The sequence below is a fragment of the Sorex araneus genome, chromosome 9 (genome assembly GCF_027595985.1).
Source record: "Sorex araneus isolate mSorAra2 chromosome 9, mSorAra2.pri, whole genome shotgun sequence".
NCBI classification, from domain to species: Eukaryota; Metazoa; Chordata; class Mammalia; order Eulipotyphla; family Soricidae; genus Sorex; species Sorex araneus.
In genome coordinates, this window is record NC_073310.1 from 23,670,256 (window position 1) to 23,697,481 (window position 27,226).

The 27,226-nt window shown below is 36.8% G+C and overlaps 1 protein-coding gene across 4 annotated transcripts in view; it reads right to left on the reverse strand.

Moving 5' to 3' along the window:
* The window catches only part of CHRM3 (cholinergic receptor muscarinic 3), a 523,603-nt gene that overhangs the window by 125,101 nt on the left and 371,276 nt on the right, over positions 1-27,226 (reverse strand). For all 4 annotated transcript variants that reach the window (XM_055146875.1, XM_055146878.1, XM_055146876.1 and 1 more), the window contains one exon: positions 15,538-15,607. The gene's annotated coding sequence lies outside the window, so the exon portion shown is untranslated. The remainder of the gene's footprint in view (positions 1-15,537; positions 15,608-27,226) is intronic.

The window sequence follows — 27,226 nt, forward strand, 5'->3', positions numbered from 1 at the left end:
GGTTCAGCCCCGTAGACCAGTTTTCAAATTCTGTTGCCTTTGGACATTTGTCACTTTTAAAAGAAAGGATAAAAGGTTTAAAAGGTTGTACAGTGTGCTATATATATATATATATATATATATATATATATATATATATTTTTTTTTCCTTTAGAAATGATTCATACTGAAGCTTTTTTTTTGGTGGAATTTTCTAGTTAAAAAAACATAAAATAGGGGCCGGAGTGATAGTACAGCAGATATGGCTGACCCGGGTTCAATCCCCAGCATCCCATTCGGTCCCCCAAGCACTGCCAGGAGTAATTCTTGAGTGCAGAGCCGGGAGTAATCCCTGAGCATTGGCTGGGTGTGACCCCAAAAGAAAAAAAAAACAAAACAAAAAATAAATTATATGTGAATAATTTCATTGCCTATTTTTATTTTAACAGTTCTCTTCACAAAGCTGTATCTTTGGTACAGCTACAGAGTAAATGAGGCTTCACCTTCCAGATGAAGTAATAGAAGCTGTTTTTGAGACACAAGCCTCAGCTTGGCTCTACTGTATTTGTACTCCAGTTGATTAATGTGACTTAAGAACCTCTGTGCAAGAGATCAGGGAACTTATCTCCCACTTCTGAGTTCAGTTTTATGTTTGTCTCTGTTTAGGTTTTGTACACTTTCCAGGCTAGAGAAAGGATGTTTATCTTAAGCAATACTCAAAAAACTAATGAGAAATTGTCTTGGGTAATCCTCAAAGGATTAAAATATACTAACTGTATTTTTATTAAATACAGCTAAAAAGATAGTATCTGGTTAAAATGTATGTCCTATTTATTATCATTTGTATCTGTACAGAGCCTAATTAATCACCAAATTTTCTATTCCTTCAGAGTTTACAGTCAAACAACATTCTTCAGCCTTTTTCTTTCTTTCTTTTTCTTTTTTTTTTTGTTCTAGGTAGGGTTGAGAGCTACCAGCTGGTTATGAATGGAAGTAAAGGGCACCACATTGAGTCCAGCCCACACCACCCATGATGACCTCTTCCCAATGGGTACGATGAAGGCTGTATTAATGTGATCATGGGAAACATGGTAGATTGCAATGAAGTCAGAAGATGGAATGATCCACAAACCCACCGGATGCTCAGAGGAAAGATGCCTCACCAGGAAAACTCAAAATAAGCTTTTGCTTAACCAAATATATGCGAGTGATATTTTATTCCACTTTTTGGGAATTTATCAATTATATCAGCAAAATTAGTACATATTTGATATCTTCAAAAAATTAAAATAGCATGAAATATTTTACAATTACATAAAATTTTGTCCTCTGGTGATTTAACACAAGTCTTTCATTTGGGGTCATCAAAATAAAAATACAAAGAAGACTAACAGTTTGATCTTAGTGGCTTTCTGATATCTTGGTATCAAAGTACTCGCCCTCCTTGAAATTCCAGAAAAGAAAAATATTAAACTTTCAATCTAAGAAGTAAAATTTAAATTTAATATTAAATTTCAATCTAAGAATTGCAGTACAAATAATGACTCTCACAGATAATTCTAGAGACTACAGCGCATGCCTTGTACACATGAGGCTATGAGTTCTACCTTTGGCACTGCATAGCCCCAAGTACTGCCTGACGGTGTCCCAAGAAGCAATGCGTCTCTGGATCCAAGTATTAAATCCTTAAGCCTATGCTTTGGGTTCTCAAATCTCTTAAGAGTGGCCATAGACCTCTGAATATTTTGGGGGATATTCCTGCTCCCAAAGTTACAACTACTTGCATAAACAAGATATTTTAAATATGTATACTTGATGTATTGCTGTATCTGTCGTCCCATTGTTCATCGATTTGCTTGAGCGGGCACCAGTAACGTCTCAATTGTGAGACTTCTGGTTACTGCTTTTGGCATATCTAATATGCCACGGATAGCTTGCCAGGCTCTGCCAGGAGGGCGAGATACTTCTGGTAGCTTGCCAGGCTCTCTGAGAGGGCCAGAGGAATCGAACCCAGGTCGGCCGCATGCAAGGTGAATGCCCTACCTGCTGCGCTGTCGCTCCAGCCCTATATACATTAACAAACCATGCAAATTTAGACAGTTGATCTGCAATGCAAGCATATTACATAATGCTTATTTATATGATATACAAAACACAATGTACACTTAAGTATAATGCTATATATTATACTGTCATTATATTTTATAAATGTACATTTCTTTTATGTATTTGTAGGCTATAGACAGAATTATATATATTAAAATACTTTTGTATGTTTTTTGTCGTGTTGCTCTCCAAAATCTTCTTTGAGATGTAAAGCATTAATTTTACATGTCGGAACACTGTGGATAAAGTGTGCTGTCACTTACTTAAGATCAGACAACTTGTAAATGACAGAATTGTAATATGAAATCAGCTGCATTCATTCCCATCCTTGTTCTCACTAAAAGGGTAGCTGGAAAGAGTCTCTCCATATATTCTCAGCGGGGCCCGCAGGGTAGTTCTGCAATCTGGCTCTGCGTTTTTCAATAAACTATCCCAAGGTCACAAAAATCTTTGAATTGTGGAGTCTAAAGACCATTTTTCATTGTTTTCCTTTTAGTTCTCGTGGAGATTCAGGTTATTCCTGCCACTAGAAACAACTTGTTTTAGCTTATAAGGCTGGTTTGCTCCTGGGTTTCATCCGTCTTTGTGGCTTCTTCAAAGCTCCTTCATAGATGCTGCTATATCATCTGCTTTGTCTCACTTTATATGGAAGTGGTTTCCCTCAAACGGCCCGTGTTTACTACTTCTACAAGCCACATTAAGGCAGAATTCTATCTTCAAGTCAGACTTGGAGTTCCAGACAAGGCTCTTCAGCTGCCTGGCAGACGCCAAGATTTGATAATTCTGGTACTTAGACCCTAGAGATAGAAAACGAAATGCACTATCTTTCCTTGCCCACCCAGATCTCCCTGAATCTCATTCTGAATTGATTTCATTAGCCTCCTATTTGCAAAAGCCAATACCCTAGATTTACATCTTCTCACATTCTCTCTGGTTTATTACAGTTGCCCACTAATTAGTCTCCTTGCCTTCTGTCTGGCTCCTTTGCCAACCATCTCTACATTCAAGCCAGAGTGATCATTCTAAGAAATCAATCTTATCATTGAATTTCCTTGCATAATGTCTGTCATTAGCACCCTAGTAAATCCGAAGTTCATGTTTCAGCTGCAACATTTTCCACAGCCGGACATATTATTCTCCACGCTCACCTCCTGCTCTCTGTTCACTCATTTCTTTTCCTGTCTCCTCTTATGTTAAAGGATTCCTTAGCCTTTCAACATGCAGTTTCTTTACTAAGTAATAGTCATTTCTCCCAGAGGAATGTTTAATGATGGAATGGGATGATATGTATAAAGTATTTCATCAAGCTTAATAATATTTATGATTTACAATTTTCTCACCAGAAAAGGACAGCATAATGCATTCTAAACAACCGAGGGAGAAATTACTAGTAGGATATGTTTTGAAAGTCAGATGAAGGGGCTGAAGGTATAGAGAAAGGAGCTTGCCTTGCATGCAGCTGACCTAGGTTTGATCCCCAGCACCATACACAGTTTCCCAATCCCTGCCAGGAGTGATATCTGTGCGCATAGAAAGGAATAAGCTCGGAGGACTGCTGGATGTGATCTCCAAATACAAGCAAAACAAAATCAGGTGACATTAAAACAGAACAAAATAAGATGCATCTTGACTAAAGCTATACCTAGTTCTTCTAAAATGGAATAAAGAGAACTCTAGGCTGGTATTATTGTACAGGAAAGAGAAGATGGATTAAAGGTACAGCTGATGAACCTCAGTTCAGCGTTCAATGAACTGAAATAACCTAAGATATTATGTTTAAAATGTTTTATTGTTAGTATCACAAAAGCATTTGGATCTATTTTCTAGGACCACTTATATCCACATGCATACACAAGAACAACAGGGCTTTTTAATACACGATTTTACCTACAGAAAATATTTCCATTCCACTGCATAAGAAAGACTCCTCAGTGCCAAAGCAGGAAGGAACTACAAACTAAACTTTTCAATCGATATTAAGATAAATTAATAAAACCATAAAACAATAAAACCTATTGCTGACAGCTCTTTCCACACTCAGGTAAGTCCTCCCCTTTTCTTTTTTTTCTCATGAACTAACCCTTGTCAATCTCATATGGAATCAGGAGAAAACAGTGTCTAAAGATAAAATGACTAGAGAAATCTACCAAGTATCAAGAACTAAGACATTAAAGGAAAAAAAACAAAAATTAAAGAGGAATAAAGGACCTTATGCCAAAAGATGAAAAAGCAGAAGGCTAACATGGAGAAGAAATTAAGAAGTACATGGATGTCCAGGAGTCAGTGATAGTAAAGAAAAAAAAAACCAACCCTCAAACCAAACAAGCTATGTGGTCTCCGTGAAGGAAGTTATGGTCTCAAATGGTACCAAGTTTTCTGTTTCTAAATCCTCAAACTCTCCTCTCAACAAAATTCTAAGCACACTTAAAACAATACAGACTTCATAACTCAAAGTGTAAGAAGTCACATAACTTGATTTTACAAGTTTCCCATCCTTAATTTCACCTGATCAATATAAGTGAAAGATTCCTAAATGAAGTCACAAGTGTTCGTCTATAATCAGAGATGGAAAGGATCTTGGCTTTGAACTGCATATCTTTATTGAAGAGCAATCACATGGCAAAGGTTGGGCGGCTTCCCTTGGACTCCCTGGGCCTACTGATATTGAGACCCTCAAATCGTGTGGAAGGAGCTGCAAGTCTTGCTGAGAGGTGGCAGGGCTGGCACAGGGGGGAGTGGATATATTGCCAAGTCAGCAAATTGACAGATGGCAAATTGGAAAAGCGAGAAAGGGAACTGAAGAGAAAATAGATATGCTAGACAACTGTAGGATACAATGCTGTTTGGTTTTAATTAACAATTTGCTATGCAAATCTAGCAAGCCATCAACGAGGAAAGAGACAAATCTAAAAATCACTGAAAAAGAGAGCTAGAGAAGACATTAAAGAACTTAGCCCCTAAAATCCCCTCCCCAGAGTATTTATCAAGGGAGTAAAAAGATTTAGAGAAGCTCAAATGACTTGTGTAAGGACCTGATGCTAATAGGTTAATTGGATGCCCCTCCAATATAAACATGTACCCAAAAACCTCCTAAACCAACCCACAAATCGAGACTGATTATTGAGTGATCACTACAAATACAAAACAAAGAAATACTGTCCACTAATATTTTCAACAAGACAATATAGTGTTAAATGGCCCCTTTGAAGGAATATAAGTGGAAATGGAGCCATAATTGGAGACCTACCTTTTTGAAATTATAAGTTCATTTCCCTTAAGGACAACACTTTATATGGCCATTGAAAGTGTTTATAATCAGAGAAGGAAAAGTTGGACAAAAAAGGTCAAAATGAATAGGACCTGGCATCCCCTGTAATTGTGGCTCGAAGGAGAGGAATTACAGGATTGCATGTGGGTAATGTCCAAGTCATTTCTGAATCGAATCCAAATCGCCTTGCTGTTATCAGGAAAACGGTGTATGCAAACCGAGGAGTACACAATTGTCTACCTCACTGCAAGGGATGTGAAGTCCTCATTCTCTTGCCCTCTGAAAATCGTATAATGATGCTGGAGAAAGGCCAGAGAAAGGCAGTGGAAATGATATAGGTCAGGAGGGGTATGTGAAATTTGTTTAAGTTTTTGTCTGCCAAGTTGAATTTGGAAGAAGAAGCTGACGGACATCTATAAACTCAAAAGAGCCTAGGTAAGGTAAACAATGTACATTTAGCCAGATGCTGTTAAAACCCAGAGTTGGGGAGAGGATGGTGAAGGGGATGCCCTAGAGAGTTCAGAAGTTAATTTAGGATAAATATAAGTAGCACCCAATTAGCATATATTAAACTTTTACTAGACCTTCAAGAACCAGTAAAATTGGAAATATACTGTGCTCCAAATGATGTTTTGTGTAATATCAAACCTAACAATTCAATTTTATATTTTATGATTTTATTTCTATATAGCTGGGATATATGATCTACTTGTATGTTTGAGTTTGAAAAGATGGTCTTGTTTAATGACCCACTCTTTTTAAAATTTTTTTTTTTAATTTTATTGAATCACCATGACATAGTTACAAGCTTTCATGTTTGGGTTACAATCTCACAATGATCAAACACCCATCCCTCCACCAGTGCATATTCCCCACCACCAATATCCCGGGTATACACCCCCTTTCCCACCTTCCCCCTGCCTCTAAGGCAGACAATATTCCCCATACTCTCTCTCTACTTTTTAATGACCCACTCTTAAGCAGAATATTGGGGTAGCTGAGGACACCCCAGAACTATATTTCTTATAGTCCCTAAGGAAAAATGACTGTACCAAAATATAATGTAGGCCTCTAGATCTAAAACCCATAAATGATTGGAAAGATTCTAGTTTCCATACTTACAATTTAAGGCTGAGGCATAGCTGAATGTTTAAACACATGCCTGTGTACAAAAGATCCTGGGTTCCAGTCCACATACCACAAAATAAAACAACAGCAGCAATCACAAAACAATACACTGCCCACTATTCGTTCTCTAGACCTTGATAACTGAAATGAAGAAAATAAGTAACCCCAACCCCACCCAAAGAAACCCACTTGGATTCATTCTATTCTCTGAATGACCCTTTAACTCTGAGAATCATTCATCCTGCTCATTCAATTAAACAAAAATCTTTTTGTCTTGTCCAAATTTAGGGCACATATTTAACTTAAATGTGATATAGTATAGTTAATGTTTTATTTGAATTAAATGGATATATTTAATCTACTTGTAGTCTTTTTTGAGATTCACTTGGTTCTAACTATCCTTCCCAAATAAGCAAAATTTCTAAAGCAATGTTTTAGGGAATAAAGTTATTTTTCTTTTTTGATCTAAACAGCATATAATTAACTTCTATCTCAGTACATTGTTAACTATTCCATGGCTTTTTCTTTTTTTGGTGGATGGTGCTCAGGGTTTACTCCTGGCTTTGTGCTCAGGAACTATTCCTGATTTGCTTGGGCGACCACATGTAGTGCACAGGATCAAACTGAGGTTGACAACATGGGAGATAACCCCCACTCCTGAACTATCTTTCTAGCCCTCCACATTCTTTTCAATCCAGTGCTTGAGACACTTGGTCAAATATAGTGTTGAAATCAAGATCACAACTGTTTATCAACCTCTTCTATTGAATGTATTGTAGTCCCAGTTGGGTTCTACTTTCTTTGGTGAACACTCATTTCTCTCTAGGGTTTCGTCTACATTCCCATTGTTCACAATCTGTATTTCCATTGTTCACAACCTTTCCTAGAATCCAATGATACAGTGTATTGTACAGTAAAAAACCTTGGTTGAGAGATGTATTATTCTAGCTTCCTCAGGAAAGATGTACTATTTTATATTCCATTATGTGGTTCACACCCTGGTATGGTCATCATTTAGCTGATCTTTTCCCAGATATATAATCATTCTTCCATTTTTTCTACTTCTTGCCTTCATTCATAAAATTTTGTTTCGTTCTTAAGAAAACATGGGTGCACAGAATGTATCAGATTCGTCTTATTAGAATATATAGGAAACTTAAGGACACAGGTCTAAAAATATCTGCAGACTCTGGGATGAATGCTGTAGAGTACCAACAGTTAAATTAATCTCTTCCAGAACGCTTCCTTTTAATAAACTCACTTGTATGGTACTAAAACCTTTCTCTCTCCTGCTTTCTCTTATCACTCACAATAACCCTAACCCTAAGGAATTTTTCCTTCAAATTTTGCCTTATGATAGTCTCTCATGTCCACTGATTATGTTAGAACTGGTGCAATACCCAGTACATTCATTGCAGCACTGTTCACAATAGCCAGAATCTGGAAACAACCAGAGTGTCTGAGAACAGATGACTGGTTAAGGAAACTTTGGTACATCTACACAATGGAATACTATGTAGTGGTTAGGATAGATGAAGTCATGAAATTTGCTTATAAGTGAATGACCATGGGGAGTATCATGCTAAGTGAAATGAGTCAGAAAGAGAAGGACAGACATAGAATGACTGCACCCATTTGTGGAATATAATATTGTAATGTGAAACTAACACCCAAGGACAGCAGAGACAAGCGCCAGGAAGATTACTCCATGGTTGGAAATCAGCCTTATGAACTGGGGGGAAAGGCAGCTGGGATAGAGAAGGGATCACTAAGACAATGATGGTTGGAAGGATCGCTCAGGATGGGAGATATGTGCTGAAAATAGACAGAGGACCAAACACGATGGCCTTTCATTATCTGTAATCTGTATTGCAAACCATAATACCCATAAGGAGAGAGAGAGAGAGAGAGAGAGAAAGAGAGAGAGTGAGCGAGAGCGAGTGAGCAATTGTCTGCCATAGAGGAGGGAGGGGTTGAGGGGAGGGGAGGTAGGGGACATTGGAGGTGGAAAATGTACACTGGTGGAGGGATGGGTGTTTGATCATTGTATGACTGAAACTCAAACATGAAAGTTTTGTAACTATAGCTCACGGTGATCCTATTAAAAAAAAAAGAACTGGTGCAATACACTACATGTTCATTCCACAAATCACATACTTCCACATTTTATTTTTCCTAAGACAAGCTTTCACTGGACAGTCTACATGGAATTTTCATTAAACTCACTACAGGCTTTGTCACACACACACCTGGAACAAAAGAGTGAATGCTACCTTGTATTGGGATTGTGGAAATTCTAAAAGTCCAAGTCAAAGTAGATTTGAATTTCCTGTTTGAGGAAACTCAAAGTTATTTTCTAATAATATATCATACAGGCTGGAGTGATAGCACAGCAGATAGGGTGTTTGCCTTGCACACGCCGACCCGAGTTCGATTCCTCCGCTCCTCTCGAAGAGCCCGGCAAGCTACCAAGAGTCTCTCGCCCGCACGGCAGAGCCTGGCAAGCTACACGTGGCATATTCGATACACCAAAAACAGTAACAACAAGTCTCACAATGGGGATGTTATTGGTGCCTGCTCGAGCAAATCGATGAGCTACGGGATGACAGTGATACACACAGTGATACAGTGAATATATCATACCCTGATAGACCTTTTTTCACTGAAAAATTCTTTAGATAAACATTTGAATATTAGAATGGTATAATTCCACTCTTGACAGAATCTCATTTTCATAATCCTATATACCTTAAAAATCCCATTTTGTTAAATATAAAAATAGTGCTTAGCACTTCACAAATTAGTACTTTTTGAGAGTAATATTCAATTATGCAAGGCTACAGCTAAAATATTCTTTTTTTTTTTTTTTTTTGCTTTTTGGATCACACCCGGCGATGCACAGGGGTTACTCCTGGCTCTGCACTCAGGAATTACCACTGGCGGTGCTCAAGGGACCATATGGGATGCTGGGAATCGAACCCGGGTCGGCCGCGTGCAAGGCAAACGCCCTACCCGCTGTGCTATTGCTCCAGCCCCAGCAGCTAAAATATTCTTGAAGAATGCGTTGGAGCAACAGTACAGTGGGTAGGGTAGTTTTCTTGTACGCAAATGACCTGGGTTGGATGCCGAGCACTACACATGGCCCCTTGAGTCCTGTCAGGAGTTATCCCTGAGCACAGTCGGGAGTAAACTCCAAGCAATGCCAGGTGTGACTCCAAAGCAAGACAAAGTAAGTTTCAAACTTGTTTAATAATTAATACTGGATTATTAATATGGATGTCAATGATTGTTAGTTTGATATTTTAGTCATTGTCAAAATTAAGTTGAATTTTAAAATATCATTTAACCTAGAATTAACTTATTAGAAAATCAGATCAGAAAATGGAGGCAGTCAGATCAGGGAGATATAAGCAATTGCACCAATTGTAAAGTTTAATTTGGTAAAGTCTTTCAAAAGAGAATTCAAACAGAATGTTTCCAGTTTTGGGAGGGTCTTCAAGATCTTTTTTTTCTTGTTGCTTGATGAATGCCACTTTGACAATGATGCTATAATTATTAGAGAGTAAAGTTTAAGGAAACCCTTCCTTTCCCAAGGTCTTTTCTCTTTCCCTTTTAGAAGAACGTTTCCTCTTTTGCCCTCTGAGTAGACAAAACCTTCTTGATCCTTATTGTTAATAGGAATGTATGCCAACAAGAAGAGATCAGATACGTCTTATTTCTAAATTTGGGAGTGTCATTTACACCCTTTTATGACCCAGTTCAACCCCTGATTTGAACAAAGCCTGCTGAAGGAAAGGGTGGGTGAAGAGCCCAGAATGTTCTAAATTATTTTGAAACATAATGCAATCCTTCAGACTCATTATTTTATTTAATGGAATGTCTGTCATTGTTGATGAACAAAACATTTTGTTTTATCAAAGCTATGTCATCCATCAGACTCACAAAGAAATCTCATTTTGCATTGGTTCCTAAATTAAATTTCTTTCTCTATATCCTGATTGCACAAATCTTCTTTCCTCCCACACTGACATGGTATTTAACTTTCATGATTAAGCAACACAGAAAGTTCTGTGTTTTGAGCATCACATCTATTCCTTTAAATAAATATTGTCTAGGTATTCATATTTTGTCTGCTTAATGTACATTTAATCGTTTAGAAACATCCAGTTCAGTGCCAGAGAGTGCCAGAGCAAAGGTGCTTGCCTTGCATGTGGATGACCCCTGTTTGATCCCCTGCACCACAGGCTCCCAGAGAAATGCGAAGAGTTGGGAGTAGCCACTCCACACTGCCAGGTGTGGCTCAAAATCCAACCCAACTCCAATCAACAAAATCCCACCTAATGTATAACTGACCTGACCAAGTTAACACTGTACAAAGAACACCATTGCACCCAGACAGAGATGAAAATTCAGAGACACAGACTCTATCCATTTCAGTTCCCCGCATTCAGACCCAGAAAGTAAGGTTTTGGGATTGCTGGCATGCTGTTCATGTGGTGTATATTGTGAGGCTTGGAGGTCTACCACCTTAACTCAGCTCTCACAATAATAACAAGAGATATTTGATTTTTTTCCTTTTTTTTTTTTTTTTTTTTTGCTTCTTGGGTCACATCCAGCAATGCACAGGGGTTACTCCTGGCTCTGCACTCAGGAATTACCCCTGGCCGTGCTCAGGGATTATATGGGATGCTGGGAATTGAACTCGGGTCGGCCACGTGCAAGGCAAACGCCCTACCCGCTGTGTTATCACTCCAGCCCCAAATTTGATATTTTCTTCCATTTTTTTTTAGATAGGATGAAAATACAGAAATCAAATAATTATCTCTAATTGGTAAATAGTACAACTAGGGTCATCTTTTCTAATAGCAAATATCATGGTATTTCCTCCTAATGTATCTAGTTCTAATCACCTACCAATCTGATAATAATGAAGTAGTATTGGCACAATCACAACCAAGTGAGGACCTACCTTCCTTCCTCCTACCATTCTAGCAAAATCTTCATGTAGTAATAGAGATTCCTTTAGGAGAGGCCATGCTTATCCTCCCAGATCTAGAGATGAATCACAATTGATCTAAACTTGTGTTTGGGCTTCTATTTCCTTTATTAATTACTAGCGGCAAAGAGTGAATGAAATGTAAGGTTAAGAATGCAAGAGTAGGGGCTGGAGCAATAGCACAGCGGGTAGGGTGTTTGCCTTGCACTCAGGCAACCTGGGTTCGAATCCCAAAACCCCATATGGTCCTCTGAGCACCGCCAGGAATAATTCCTGAGTGCAGGAGCCAGGAGTTAATCCCTGTGCATTGCCGGGTGTGACCCAAAAACCAAAAAAATAAACAAACAAAAAAAACAAAAAACCAAAACCCAGAATGCAAGAGTAGAGAACCAGAGTTACAGAGTTACAGTATAATGGGTAGAATGATGCCATGAAAGCAACTGACCTGGGTCCCTGGAACTCTATGTGGTCCCCAAATCACTGCTAGGAGTGATCCCTGAGCACAGAGCTCAGAGTAAGGCTTGAACACATCTGGCTGTGAGCCAAAAACTAAACAAACAAATGACGGCTAGAGTGGACTTCTTTATTCAGAATGACAGGACAAGGAGGTATTTGCCCCTGTACTTACACAGTACTTACACTTGAATTCTTAATTTAATTGAGCATGTGATAAGTGAATGTAAGTAGCCACTTATCAGCAGGGAGGTACCAAGGAGGGAAATGAAAAGCATTGTGCTAAGAAATCAAAAGTACATAGAAATATGCAAAAGATCTCTTTTCCTGATACCAGCACTGATGGTTAATTCAAGACCAACACCTGTCTTCTTTTAGGTATCTTCATATATGAAACAAGTAAGCTTAATCATCTAGGCCATTAATAGGTACTTGCAGTTGAATACATTCATTTTATGAATACCGCTATAGAGTCTACATTATAGAATAGAATGTGCTCTCTGATTTACAAGAAAAGGATTTTTTTGGTTGTCTATTTAGATGCCAAAGACACCTAAGTCCACGAAGCAGTAGAGCAGAGGACTAGGAAAAATTTGCGGAGGAGACAGAGTGACGAAAGTTGAGACCAGAGCAAATTTGGGGCAGTTAGAAATGCCTCAAGTTTTCTGATAAACTGTTTTAGTTTCTTTTTTTATAGAACAGAAACAATTTTTTTAATTAGGAGGGAAACAATCATATTTGGAAAGGCAATCCATCACTTCAATGTTTTCCATAATATGAATTTAATACATGATCATTCGTGTTTAAACAGTATAGAGAATATATTATTATAATATTTTATAATATAAAACATTTATATCATAAACATCACTGTCACCGTCACTGTCATCCCGTTGCTCATCGATTTGTTTGAGCGGGCACCAGTAACATCACAAACATCAATATCAATATATAATATCATATATTATAAATACATATTAATATATAAACATATAATATAAATATAATATACAATACAAATTATTTATAATATAATATAAAAATGTTCATTGTCTTCACACAAAATCCCCTTTCAGGAGAGTTTCTTAGTAATAATTTTTTTTAGTTTTTTGCTTTTTGGGTCACACCTGGCATGCACAGGGGCTACTCCTGGCTCTGCACTCAGGAATTACTCCTGGCGGTGCTCAGGGGACCATATGGGATGCTGGGAATCGAACCGGGGTCGGCCGCGTGCAAGGCAAATGCCCTACTCACTGTGTTATCGCTCTAGCCCCTTTCTTAGTAATAATTGGAATGCAAGCCTCTGAATTTTGTTCTTTTGTTTTGGGTCATACCTAGTGGTGCTCAGGGATTATTCCTGGCTCTGTGTTCAGGTATCACTCCTGGTGGGCACAGGGAACAACAAGGGATGCCAGGGATTGAACCTGGGTCAGCCATGTACAAGGCAAACACCCTGTCCACTGTACTATTGCTCTAGCCCCAGGAATTCTTTTAAAAATGCACAGTTTCATCTATTTTTATCTATTTATTTCTCTGTTTCCACTGGCCTTTAAAGAAAAAAAAAGACAGGATGGTGCCAGCATGATCACCAATGGACCCAGAATTCTACTTTTGTGTGGAGAACCTTATTGTATCACAACCAGGCTTGTTTATTTGTGCGCTGTCTGTGGTTATGTTCTCGATGAAAGGGCAGAGCTGAATAATTTGCCAACCTCTGGTCTATACTTAGGTCACCCAATAGTTTAGTCATAAAACAAGATTGTAAATGTTTCAATGCATACACATATGTATGTCCTTTATCCTGAATATTTCTGTAGGAGAATTTTCTAGAAGTCGATTTTCTGTAGTAAGGATTTCTTTTTTTTTTTTTCATTTTTGGAGAGAATCTTGGTGACAGTGTGGAGAAGGTTTGGAAAAAGAAGTCTAAGGCAGGTGGATCAGTGAGGGAAAGGTAGGAATGGGAAGAGGGATTAAGCTTCTAGAGTTAATCAGGAGGAAATATTGAGAATGTCACTTTAGAGAAAATTGAGAAGGAAGGCAAATTGGGAGGGGAGAGTTTAAAATACACCAGAAGTTAAAATCCTTCTTAAAAGAAAAGATCCACTGGAAAGAAAAGATAAACACAACTGAAAATGTGAACTTAAGGAAGTGTATTTAACTTGAATATCACTTTTATGACAAATTGCTATAAAACTCACAAGTACTTTGTGATGTGTCATTGTGGATAAAGTTCTGTGATTCATTATATCACAATGTTAGGTAGTTTAATCTAATATTTTCCTGTGTAGTGTTCATTGCCCTGCTCTCTTCCCACTTTCATGTCCATTTTGAGTCTTGGTCACCGAGGTTGCAATCCTTTCCCTCCCATTTCATATTAGCTGATGAGACTTCTAAGGCAAACATCCTTAAAACCTATAATCATAAAAATGTTTACCCAGGCCCTTAGCTTTCTTCAGAATCACATTTTCATAGGAAGCTGCATATTTCCTGTGTGTATACTCACATCACAGGTTAAACATTTTTCACTTCACTAAAATTACCTTTCATTTCATAACTAGTTTTAACAAAGGAATATAGTTTTCAGGGCACAGAAATTACTGATTAAGCCAAGACTACCAAAACCTTAAGACTCATAAATACATAAATGTGGACACTGTTTAAAGTGGATCTAATGATCTTGGATCCCACTCACACCCGGGCCTCTGAAAATTTATTCCTATTGAATTTGAGAGCAATAGCACATGACTGAAATAACACCTAACAAATCTGGAAATAACATAGGTCAGCAGTATTCTCCAAGTTCTTTAAGATTTCTCTAATATGAGATATTCAGGACATTTTAATATAGAACCGTTGTACTAATCAGTGCTCTAAAATGAAAATATCATTTTAAAAAGAGAATGTATTTGTGGTTTATTTGCTTTGAAATTTGTAAGAAGAGAGGAGACCCTATAATAGATAGAAATTAACGAATAGAAAGCAAATGTCAGGGAGATGGCTCAAAGGTCTCAAGCACTTGCTGTACATGTAGGAGTCCAAAGGATTAGTGGACTACCCTCCCGTGATTATAAACCCTGAGAAAAAGTTACGGAATTACTAAACACCTAGAAAGAGCCATAGCAATGAAGCTGACAGCAAATGTTACGAACCATTTTAGAACATGGTGTTTATATAACTTTGAATGTTTTGACTGGGTTAATAACATTATGAAAAACATTTTTAAGCAAATATCTTAGGGTTTGCACTATCTGTGCAATCCAGTCATTGGGACACTGACAGCTTTAGTTCTGCATGACGTACGTACAATATAGATGCTCCTACCTGAGATCTTTGAGATCACTTAGGGGAAAACACACTTTGTCCTGACCAAAGATCTTAGAGGCAGGTCGAGGGTGTCACAGGACACAGGATTGACCCACAGCTGCCCTTTATTACTTATTTTCTAGATCTTAGAAAGGATTGAAAGTTCTTACATTTCCTCCATAAACCAACAGAATTAAAGAAAAAAATTTCAAATCACAAATTCACAAAATGGTGCAGGTCATATTCTGAAATTTAACTTCCCCATCCCCAATCCCCATAGATAAGTAACACAAAAAAGACTTACAGTACTGGAAAAGGTTAAATCTGGAAAGTGTTCTCAGATCTTCACACCTCTCCAGAAATCCACACAGGGTCTAAGGATTTCAATAAGAAAATCGTCAGATGAAGGAAAAAAAAAAGACTTCTAAATTATTGACAAAATTTTAGAGTCAAATCTTCCTCTATTTCTATTCTTCCCCAAAGATTAAATTCATTTTACAATTTTATTTAATTTCCTGTGAATATATAAAAATCATAAAGCATTCAATATGCTAGCATCTTAATTATCAGTGATGTGGAGAATTAGGGAATGTCTAAACCTAAATTGTAAAAATTGAGATATAATTTGCATATAATACTATATTAATAATATAGTATTATAATATAATATTATATAATACTATATTAGTTATAAAGAGCCAATAACACGATTTGATATTTATATACAGTATGAAATGATCAGCATAATAAAACTACATATATATCAGTATACTTAGTTACCATGTTTTTCTTGTGATGATAGCTTTTTTCACAAGAAAAAGTCCCTTGTCAACTTTATAATATACAAAACTACTAACCATCACCATGCTGTGTGCTCTATTATTCATTTTATAACTGTAAGTTTGTAACTTTTATTCCCTTCGCTCGGTTTGCTCATCAGCAACTTCTGATACATATCAATCTTTGTATTTGTGAGTTATTTTTTGTTTTGCTGTATTTCATATATAAGTGAGATATTATGGCATTTACCTTTCTCTGATTTATTTTAACAACATGTTTTCATGTTGGTGGAAAGTCATCCCAGATAGAGAAGGGAACACCAAGTAAAATGTGACTGGAGATCCCTCGCAGGAAGGGAGATGCGTGCTGAAAATGGACTAGGGACTGAACACGATGGTCACTCAATACCCCTGTTGCAAACCACAACACCCAAAAGGAGAGAGAGAGAGAACAAATTGGAATGCCCTGCCACAGAGGTGGAGCGGGGTGGGGGGAATAGGATGGGGGGATGGGAGGGATACTGGGTTCATTGGTGGTGGAGAATGGACACTGGTGGAGGGATGGGCTCTGAACACCTAGAAAGAGCCATAGCAATGAAGCTGACAGCAAATGTTATGAACCACGTTAGAACATAGTGTTTATATAACGTTGAATGTTTTGAATAGGTTAATAATATTATGAAAAACATTTTTAAGCAAAGATCTTGGGGTTTGCACTATCTGCGCATTGCATGAGGGAAAAACAAGCACGAAAAGGTGTGAATCTGTAACTGTACCCTCACTGTGACTCACTAAAAAAAAAATTAAAAAAATATAAAAAAAACATTTTCCATTTCATACAGAATGATTATTTTGGACCTGCATTTAGGAATTATTTACTACCATCCTGCAGTTAAGATTTTACACATTTATTTTCACCAAGTTGAGCTCTCCTTGAGGCAAGAGTTCTGAATTTTATTCATTTTTGTATTCCTTGTTCACTCTATTCTCTTCTCTATCCCAGTAAACCTGGCATATATTAGATACAATAGAGGTTATATAATTTTACTTACACATACTGTCAAATCTTTATTTCAGCGTTTTCCGCAAAAAAAAGCATTATCTTAAAATAATCATCTTGAGGCAGTATAATATTTCCACAGTAATATAATCATGAGATAATGCTTTATGGGAAAAGCATTCTATTGCTTGCTAAATATATTTTAAAAATGGGTATGCTCAATTTAACTTTTCTGAAGCAGCAATGCACATTAGCAGAAGCATATTTAGGGTTATGAAAAAATTCTCCATCACTGGGATTGAAGAAATAGGTAAAGCACACAGCCAACTCATGTTCAATCCGTGGCATCAGATATGATTACTTGAGCATAGTTACGAGTTATAGTTGAGCACAGTACCAGGATTAAGACCTGAACATTGGTAGGTGTGGACCCAAGCCTCCCTCCCCACTTAAAAAAGAATTCTGTCATTGTAGAAAACTTCAATTACATTAAAAACTACCAACAAACTAATTTGAGTGGTCATAGATATACCCTATATATTTGAATATATAGTATATGTGAATAAAATATGAGTAAAGTATATGTAGATCATGAGGAATTATCATAAATGTAATTTTGTTTTCATTATGTGTCTATAAATAAAATGATCTTTGTGAAGATAATTCTGCAATGAAAGGAGGAATGTCACAATCCTAAACTTCCCTTTTACTTCTTCAAATAAATTATTTTAAATATAGAACTTACAATTATAGAGACATATTATGCTACTTTACCTAATTCTGAGATGTCTTTCTTTTGTTATTTCTCTAATTGAAGAAGAAATGGAGAACATAGTATTGGCAGTTAAGTCTCATGCCCGAAAGCTTGATTCCTGAGGCCCATGCACTTTATTCTAGCAAAAAAATCCTTGATATTTAACCAACAATTCAAATTTAGTTTATCTTAGGCACGTATCTTAGGCATGAATTCATTTTTCCCCCTTAAAGCACATTCGCCTTCTCTTTAGAGCATATATAGCACATTTGGCATGCTATACATAATCAAAGAGAAAATATATAAAAGCTAGTTAGTTGGGGGCAGAGGTGGAACTAAATTAAAAAGATAGGTAATTACCAAGCAGAAATTCTTTCTATCCACATTATCAGATTTTGTACATTAATCTATGTTCTGTAGTATTTGAATTGTATGTGCACGGATAATTTAAAAAGTAAAATATGTTATTAGGATTATTATCTTTTTTTTTTTTTTTTTTTTTTGCTTTTTGGGTCACACCTGGCGATGCACAGGGGTTACTCCTGGCTCTGCGCTCAGGAATCACTCCAGGTGGCGCTCCGGAGACCCATGTGGGATGCTGGGAATTGAACTCGGGTTGGCCGTGTGCAAGGTAAACACCCTACCCGCTGTGCTATCGCTCTAGCCCCTCCTTAGGATTTTTAAGTCTTAGAAATGATGTGTTTAAATTTTCACTACAAATAATATCTGTTTTATATATTTAAGTATTCTGAAGTTTTTGTTCTGAAATGTGGGAGTTTGTAAATTCTTTTTTTCTGTTGTTTTATTGGGGGGCAGTGGTGGTGATGCTCAGGGTTTACTCAGGAGTAAACTTTACTCTACTCCTCATAGTACTTTGGGGACCATATGATATGCAGGTAATGAACCCATGTTGTCACATGCAAGGCAAACACCCTACATACTGTACTATTTGTATGATTGTTCTGGCCCCAAGGAAACTTGTCCATTCTCAAAATAGTGTAATAGCTGGAAACTTGCCTGCTTTGCTTATGCAGAAAGCACTACCCATCACCTGGCAAAGCGTTAGTGGTATTGATGCTACTATAGATACATACATTTTCTTCTATCTTAATGAATTCTCTTAATAACTGGGTATTTTATAGATTTGTTATAGCTCCACGTGAATGCATAACAAATGTCAATAATGGACAAAATAACAGTAAGAGCTTACTACATCCTAAAATTAAAGATTAGGACAGTATTTTAAACTTTTTATTTATAGTTACAGTAGTTTATGTTACAGAGATCTATACTATTCATCTTACATTTAAATAAATCTTGATATGACCATATACTGTGATACATGCTTCGATTATTTTCTTGTTTTCTCTAATTTTATTTTTCTTATGATCCATTATCATCATTTACAGAAATCTATATTTGATGATGATTAGAAAATTTGTTATTTATACATGCAATTTCTTATATCTGTCATTTCTAGCATGATTTTACAGATAATAATCATCCATTTTATTGTTTTTTTCACTTCTGGTTTGACTCCCCCCAACCCCCTTCATCTGACAATAACAAATAAAAGCATGTTGAAGATATTGACCACTCGGGGACCTTTCTAACATGTTTCAGACATTATTATGCCAAATAAAGTAGATGAAAGTCAGAAGTTGGGATCTTGCCCTGCAAAGCCACTTTTTGTGTAAGGAAAGAACCAGGCTTCAATTTTTATGATCAATCAATCTGATACCAGTAAGAGATTCAGCTACTGGTCCTTTATCCTAAAACTGCAGTTTCAGTTTATTCTGTCAAATATCACAGGCTGTCAAAATAAAGTCTGTATAGGTTCCTATTGCCTGTTGCTATAAACAACTACTATTACAAACGTCATAACTAGAAAATAATACAGCATTAACCTGACCTGACCCTGGAGAGGGCTTATTGCCATAGTGATAAGGATTTAAATAGGCATCTAGACCGGGGGCTAATGAGCGGTCAAAGGACTCCCTGTTTCCAAGGAGGCAAGGAAGAGTAACAGGATGGGGGGCAAATACAGATTCCCAGATTCTGAGGATAGAAAGAAACCTGCTGAAAGGTTTGCTGGTTGGTGAATGATGACCATTTACCTGGAGAAATCTGGGCAGAGCACTGAAGTACCATTGGTATATTTTAAAACATAGCCTGGGGATCCCCGTGGCTAAAAAGATTCCTCATCTCTAAAACACGAACATAAAGTGTGATTCTTAGATTCTTTTAAATTCTAAGATGTATGACGATAGAAGGGCTTCAGCTTATTCTGCATTATTCTGACTCATAGAACATGAAAAAATAGCAGAGAAGACCTTCCAGTTGTATAATTCTAGCTTAGTGATAGCCAATCAGCTGTATGACTGAATTCCTTTACACAATCAGATTGTTTATTTATGTATCAAATTTCAGGCTCAGCGAACAAGACTCCTGCATTGTACTATGTGAAATATGTCTTTACCTACTAAGATTCTGTCAAGAGATAAATTTTGATAAGCAGGTGGATCAACTTTGATTAAGAGAATAGTTTCTTTTTGCTAAAATTAATTCTACTGAATTAATGTAACAAATTTATCAAACATACTGAATGTACTAAAGAATTTAGAGAAGTGGGAAGTCTCCCATGGGCACTATTTTGGAAAACAGCATGGAGGGTCCTCAGTAAACTCAAAATTGAGCTGTGATATAAGCTAGCAATTCCACTTTTGGGTATCTATCCCAGGACAGAAAAAGACATTCATTCAAAAGGGCATATGTACACCATTACTCATTGCAGCACTCAGTACAATAGCTAAGATATGGAATTCAACCTAGATGTCCAGTGACAGATAAGTGAATTGTGAAGATGTTTATACATCAGAATATTACACAGCTGTCAAGAATGATGCAATTTGTTGCAATCTGTTGCAACAAGGATGAAATTGGAAGATATGATATTAAATGAAGAAAAGTCAGTAAAAGAATGATACACACAGGATGATAGCTCTTATATGTGGTATTTGTAATAACTGGCATGAAGGAATGCAATGGTTTTAAGGGGGGGGATGCCTAATATCACCTTTGGTCACAGAGTCAAGGGGAATGAAGGAAAGAGAGTGGAGGGGAGGGAAAGAGACAGCTGAGAAGCAAAGGGGGCCAGAGGTCAAGGGGACTCAGGCACACAGGTGGTGTTAGGAATGACAGAACAAAATATACAAACCATGGAGTCAACAACACTGAAATCATGAGACCCAAACTTTAACAACTGACCTTGAAAAGGTGCCTGTCAAGATGGGAGACCAGGACGGAGGGTGGGGGGAGAGGGGAGGGAACCTGGGAACACCGGTGGAGGAAAACTGACACTAGTGGTGAGATCAGTGCTGGAACATCGGATATCTAAATCTCAACTATGAATAACTTTGTAACTCATGGTGCTTTAATTAAATAAAACAGTTTTAGAGATGAATTTTTCCTTATAAAAAACAGCATTAGCAAAATCCCCAAACTCTAAAACTGGTTGCAGGTACTACCACTTTTAAAAACCAGTGCCCAATGAGTAAACGATCACTGTAAGAGTGAAATGCAAATGCAAAAGTTCATAAGTTTGTAACTGTACATCACAGTGATTCTCTATTAAAAAATTAAAAAAAAATTAAAAAGTCAAAAAAATAAAGGGGAGAGGTCCAGAGCTACCTTAGCCACAAAGTGTAAGGAAGAGAAGGAAAGAGTGGAGGGGGGAAGGAGAAGACAAAGATTAGAAGCAACAGGGGCCAGGTCAGGGGATTTAGGTACAAATGTGATGGTAAGGAATGACAGAGCCAAGTATCCAAACCACAGAGTCAACATCACTGAAATCAGGAAACCACTACTTGAACAACTGACCTCAGAAAGGCGCCTGTCAAGAGGGCAGGCTAGGGAGGGATGGCCTCATGGGAGGGAACCCAGAAACACTGGTGAAGGGAGGTTGACACTGGTGGTGGGATCAGTGCCGAAATATTGTCTAAAACTCAGCTATGAATAACTTTGTAAATCATGATGCTTTAATAAAAATTTTTAAACTGGTAAAAAAAATAAACCAGTGCCCAAAATAATTTATGTATACACGGCTACAATACTCATAGGGTTGTGTAATTTAATAAAATTTACAGAGCGATAGTAAAGCAGGTAGGGCGTTTGCCTTGCATGTGGCAGACCTTGGTTCAATCCCTGGTATCCCATGTTGTCCCCTGAACGATGCCAGGACTAATTCCTGAGTGCAGAGCCAGGAGTAACCCCTGAGCATCACCAGGTATGAGGAAAATAATAATAATAATAATAATAAATTTAAAAATCTTAAAAAACCTTTAAAATATAAATGCTTATATGGGTAAAAAAAGTAATTGAATTAAAAATCTTAGTTACTTCATCACATTTATAGTCTCAGGTCTTATGTTCAAAACTTGCAGGGGACAGCTGAGAGGAAATTCATGGAGGAAGCAGATCATTCAGAAACCCCCTCTCTGTACTCATTCATTGCCCTATGCCTTTTGTTTGGATAGAAGAGAAGAGTCTTCTACATGCAAAGAATAATTCTTTCAACTCAGCACCAGTTTTACTCTTTCTTGTAAAAATCTGCAACACTTATTTCAAGATGCCCTATCATTAACTTTTCTGAATGAGGCATACAAAGCAAGAGAAAAATAAATAGATGAATGGAAGTAGCATGATGATATAAATGATAAACTATCAAATAGTAAGGAAAGAGCAGTGTTAGCAGCTAATGATATTAGTGACCACCTTACTGACTGAGGAGCTAATGATATAAAACTAAGGATAAAGGTGTTTCTCTTTTTTATACCTAGGGCAGAAGGCAAAAATTAATTAGTAGTATTTTTTTTAACATTGGAAGGAATTAATGGGAATTGGTAGTCTTATCCCAAGAGTTCTCAAATTTAACTATAGACAATTTTATTGCTTTCCACCTTATAGCATTTGGTGGTTCAGAACATTCCTGCCTATATTCATATGCTGAGACTATTATCACACAGGTTACAGAGACCTCTACATTTTTCTAGTCTAAACTGTGATTCAGCCACCTGACTTGCAAAACGATTCAGTTCTATGGAAGCGCTCAATTTTATTAACTGAAAAATGGAAACAATATTTTAAAAAACAGCTATAAAATTTAAGATTATATATTCATGAGACACTGAAAATTCAAAAAAGCATTATGAATGCCAGGCAATCCTTTGTATGTTTCAAAAGTAGACAATAAGATTGTCTTTGAAAATCTAGTAAATGTTAATAGGTTTGCTATGTTTTGCATTTACTGACTCCTAATGCTTTTGTTTTAATTCAAGGAAGTAGCTTTCCCCCCATTATTTTCTTTGTTACAACATGCTAAATATCTGTATGTGCAACTTGTTCTTACATGAACAAAAAAGAAGAAAATACAATTTATTCTTGGTATCCATTAGTAACATCTTAATAATTCTCTTAAAACCCTTTATTTGCTAATGCTATTAAAATAAAAATAGACCTAAAAGCCACATAATTTTTAAATGTTTTGTAATTATGACTATAAAAGGATAATTATCTTTGCCATTCTTCCATAGCATCTTATACAAATTAAAATTTCATTTCTGACATATTTTCAACTTGTGATTCACTATGGCTCTTACAGTCTTACTTGGTTCTGAACATTTCTATCATAACACATCGCTTAAGTATTTTTTTCCAAAATTTAATACCTAGTGATTTCATTTAATTTTACTTTATTTATGATCATCCATCCTACTTACCAATAATACAATTAGCTCTAATATTATATTTTAAGATTATGATTCCCTTGGATTTTTAGATGATCTGCAAATTTAATGAACCTGCTTATTATTCTCTCATTCCTGTCACTGGCAAAACTGCAGAAAGAACTACAGGGGGTAAGAAGAGCAAATGCAAATGCAGGCAAATCATTTCATTTACCTGAAATGATAAATTTGGGCCTAGAGTCTAAAAAATTAATTTAACTATATTATAAATGGCTTTGAGGCACGTACTCATTTATTGAATTGACCTTTACTAAATATCATCGATGTGTCACATATTTTGCTTTGTGCACTGGGAATTTCAAATAAAAAGGAAATGCCATAGATTCACTTTCATGAAGCATAGAGTTTATTGAAAGGTAATTTTTAAACCTAGGAATGTAATATAGAATACAACAGATGTGTGCCATAACGCCAGAAGAAGGGATGAAATTGAAAACCTGTAGATAAAGTCACTTCAGTTCTCTTGGAGAGAAAAGGGATTCACCAACTTTCTTAGGGATGTTATAGTTGAACCAGAATTTCAGGGGATGAAAAGGGCACATTATATTTCTGCATTGGGAGGTAAAGAAATAACAGGTACTAAATGTACTCTCTTACCTCATTCACATAATTGAGAAAAATATATGAAATAATGGTGACAGTGGAAATAGGCCACATTGGATGGAGAACCCCACAGGGGTGAAACAGATTCTTATTTCAACTCGTACTTATTGCCTGAAGTTTGCAGGGATGGGGCACTCAAAGAGAGTTCCGGGTTCTGCCTAAACTGAAGTGATTGAATTGAGATTTACTAAGAATCACTGTATCACTGTCATCCCATTGTTCATCGATTTGCTCGATCGGGCACCAGTAACGTCTCCATTGTGAGACTTGTTACTGTTTTTGGCATGTCGAATATGACACGGGTAGCTTGCCAGGCTCTGCTGTGCGGGCGAGATACTGTCGGTAGCTTGCCAGGCTCTCCCAGAGGGTCAGCCACGTGCAAGGCAAACACCCTACCTGCTGTGCTATCGCTCCAGCCCTTACTAAGAATAAGGTGGATAAAATTTGCAGGGAGTACTGAAAATCTGTCAACTAGAACTCAGTGTGTGTGTGTGTGTGTGTGTGTGTGTGTGTGTGTGTGTGTGTGTAATGAATCACAGCAAAATTTTATGAAGTTAGGATCAACTTGAACCCAGTCTGGATTCATCCATGACCCATCTAATAAGAATTCAATTATCTCTCCTGGATAATACCCGAGCAACGGACTCCAAGGAGGACAGCCTGGAAAAAAAAATCCCTAGAAGACCAACTTTGAAGAAACATATGGCAGGTATTTTCCACCTTGTATGAGAGTCGCCCACATCTGTCTAACCTGGACGTATAGCCTTCTTTTCCTTGACTCTTATAGGGTTTCTATCATTTCTGGGAGTCATCCGCATGTCAATTTGGGATATGGAATTAAATTGATACTTTTATCGTTCTTTGGAGTATTTTTTCTTCTTCCTCCTCCTCCCCTCCTCTTCCTCTTCCTCCCTCTTCTCCCTCTCCTCCTCTTTCTTCCTTCTCCCTCTCCCCTAGTCATCCTGCTCCTCTTCTCTCTCTCTCTCCTACTTTCAAAATAAATTTTCTTTTCTTCACTCTATCTTTTCCTGAAATTCATTTCTGCAAGAAAAACTTCTGCATGACATGCCTAAGAAGACAGGCCCAGTATCATTTCATTCTGAATGATGGAAATACTGCAAGTCACTCCAGTTTTATTCCTTAGTCTTTTGCTATGGGGCCACATAGCCCATGTTTATTTGTCATAACAAAAGGCTGTTATTTTGTTTTGAGTGCAGCTCCTTTTTAAAAAGTATGAATGCTCTTTACATTCAGCTGTGCTCCTTCTTTGGTAAATTAATAATAAAATGCTACCATAGGTAAGCGTAGGATAATATGTAAAAGAGCTTGTTACAAAATAACATCTTTTACTGAGTTAAAAGTCAGTAAATGGAAAAGAGGTTAAGGGATATACATGATAACTTTTCAGCATGAATATTGCATGCCACACAGGAGATAGAGCACACACAGGGGGTGAGGGTGGAGAAAAGGAGGGGGGAAAGTGGACAGAGGGAGGAGAAAAGTGTCTGTCTTGAGTCTTAGTGGCAGGCTGCAGGGGCTGGTAGGGGGCAAATTTTGAACATTGGTAGCTTGGGAAAGTGGGAAATATGCACTGCTGAAGGCTGGGTGTTGTAACTGTATAACTGCATGACTGAAACCCAACCATGAACAAATTTGTAACTATATCTTAGGATGATTCAATAATAATAAAAACAAACCAGTCAATGGTGCATATGCACACCTTTTTAAAATCTGAGTTTCCTCTTTAATAAAGTCCACAGATATTCCAATAACCCTCTTAAATTAAAGTTTAGGGAAAAAATTTCGAGGTTTTGATTGATTCTTACCACCTGCTTTTATAATTTAGGTTTGAACCTTTTGATACATCTCAACTGCAAACAACGTGGAAAAACCCCACAAATTTAAGGGTCAAGTACCTGACTATGAGAAAGTATGTACCATGGATTACCCGACTGCTTGAAAAATATGCTGAGGCTTCAAGTTTCTGAGAAGAAAACCTTAAATAACCAGATGCATGAGAATTAGGAATTGCATCCATTGTAAAATCTCTATTACATGCACATTTACAAACAAAATGTGTACCTCTAAATTTCATCAATAACCACAGGACCTTAATTAAAAAACTCAAAACAGATGCTATAAGATGAGTCTTCTCTAAAAAAAATTCTCATAGAACTATTTGAAAAATAACATTCCACTGAACCAGTTTCAATCAGTTCTGCTTTTAATAGATAAGTCAGTTTAAAAATATCAGGCATTTCAGAATTTTATTCACCTTAACAATCATGAAGCATAAAGACAAGTGCTAAAATGTAAGATAAATCAGGAATCATTTACAGATAGGATACATATATACCCATTTTCTAATAAGATACTTAGTTATTTTTATGTAAATAAGATATTGAGACAGTATTGCTGCAATTATTACAACTACTTTGTTGGCAGGGGAGATACCAACAAAGGGGTCACTTGCTGATATGAAGTCTTACTCTCTATAGGTACACAGTGACATATAGCAGAAGACCACAGAAGAACAAAAAAATACCTCCAACCAGTTAGGACACAGTTACAATTACAATAGCATATTAAAAAGACTATTAATTGCTACTTTGAGATATAAATTTGAATTTTAAGAGTGATAATTGCTGAAATTGTACTATTATATTAGGTTAAGACATGCCTTTCTCCACTCCCTTGCCGTTTATTGAGCTCTTAAGCTAACTCTGAATACATGATTTTAAAAAAATCTAAAAAAAAACCCAAGTTTTTACATTTTTAGTTCAATAATTTTTTGATGTGTTCAGACCTTACAGCAACAGTGATGAGAGACGAGAGAAAAAAAATCCCTCTGGAAATACATCATTCTTGACTCTAATGTTCCCGATGAATCTGGACAGTTCCAGGCATCCAGGATAAGCAGGAGGGTTGTGTAAGATAATATGTTTTACAACACTAATTACTAGTAGCTATTTATACTACAAATAGCTCCATTCATTATTTGGGTAGGGCTGCTAATTATTTAAATCTACAAATTAACTTGGATTTCTTAACCA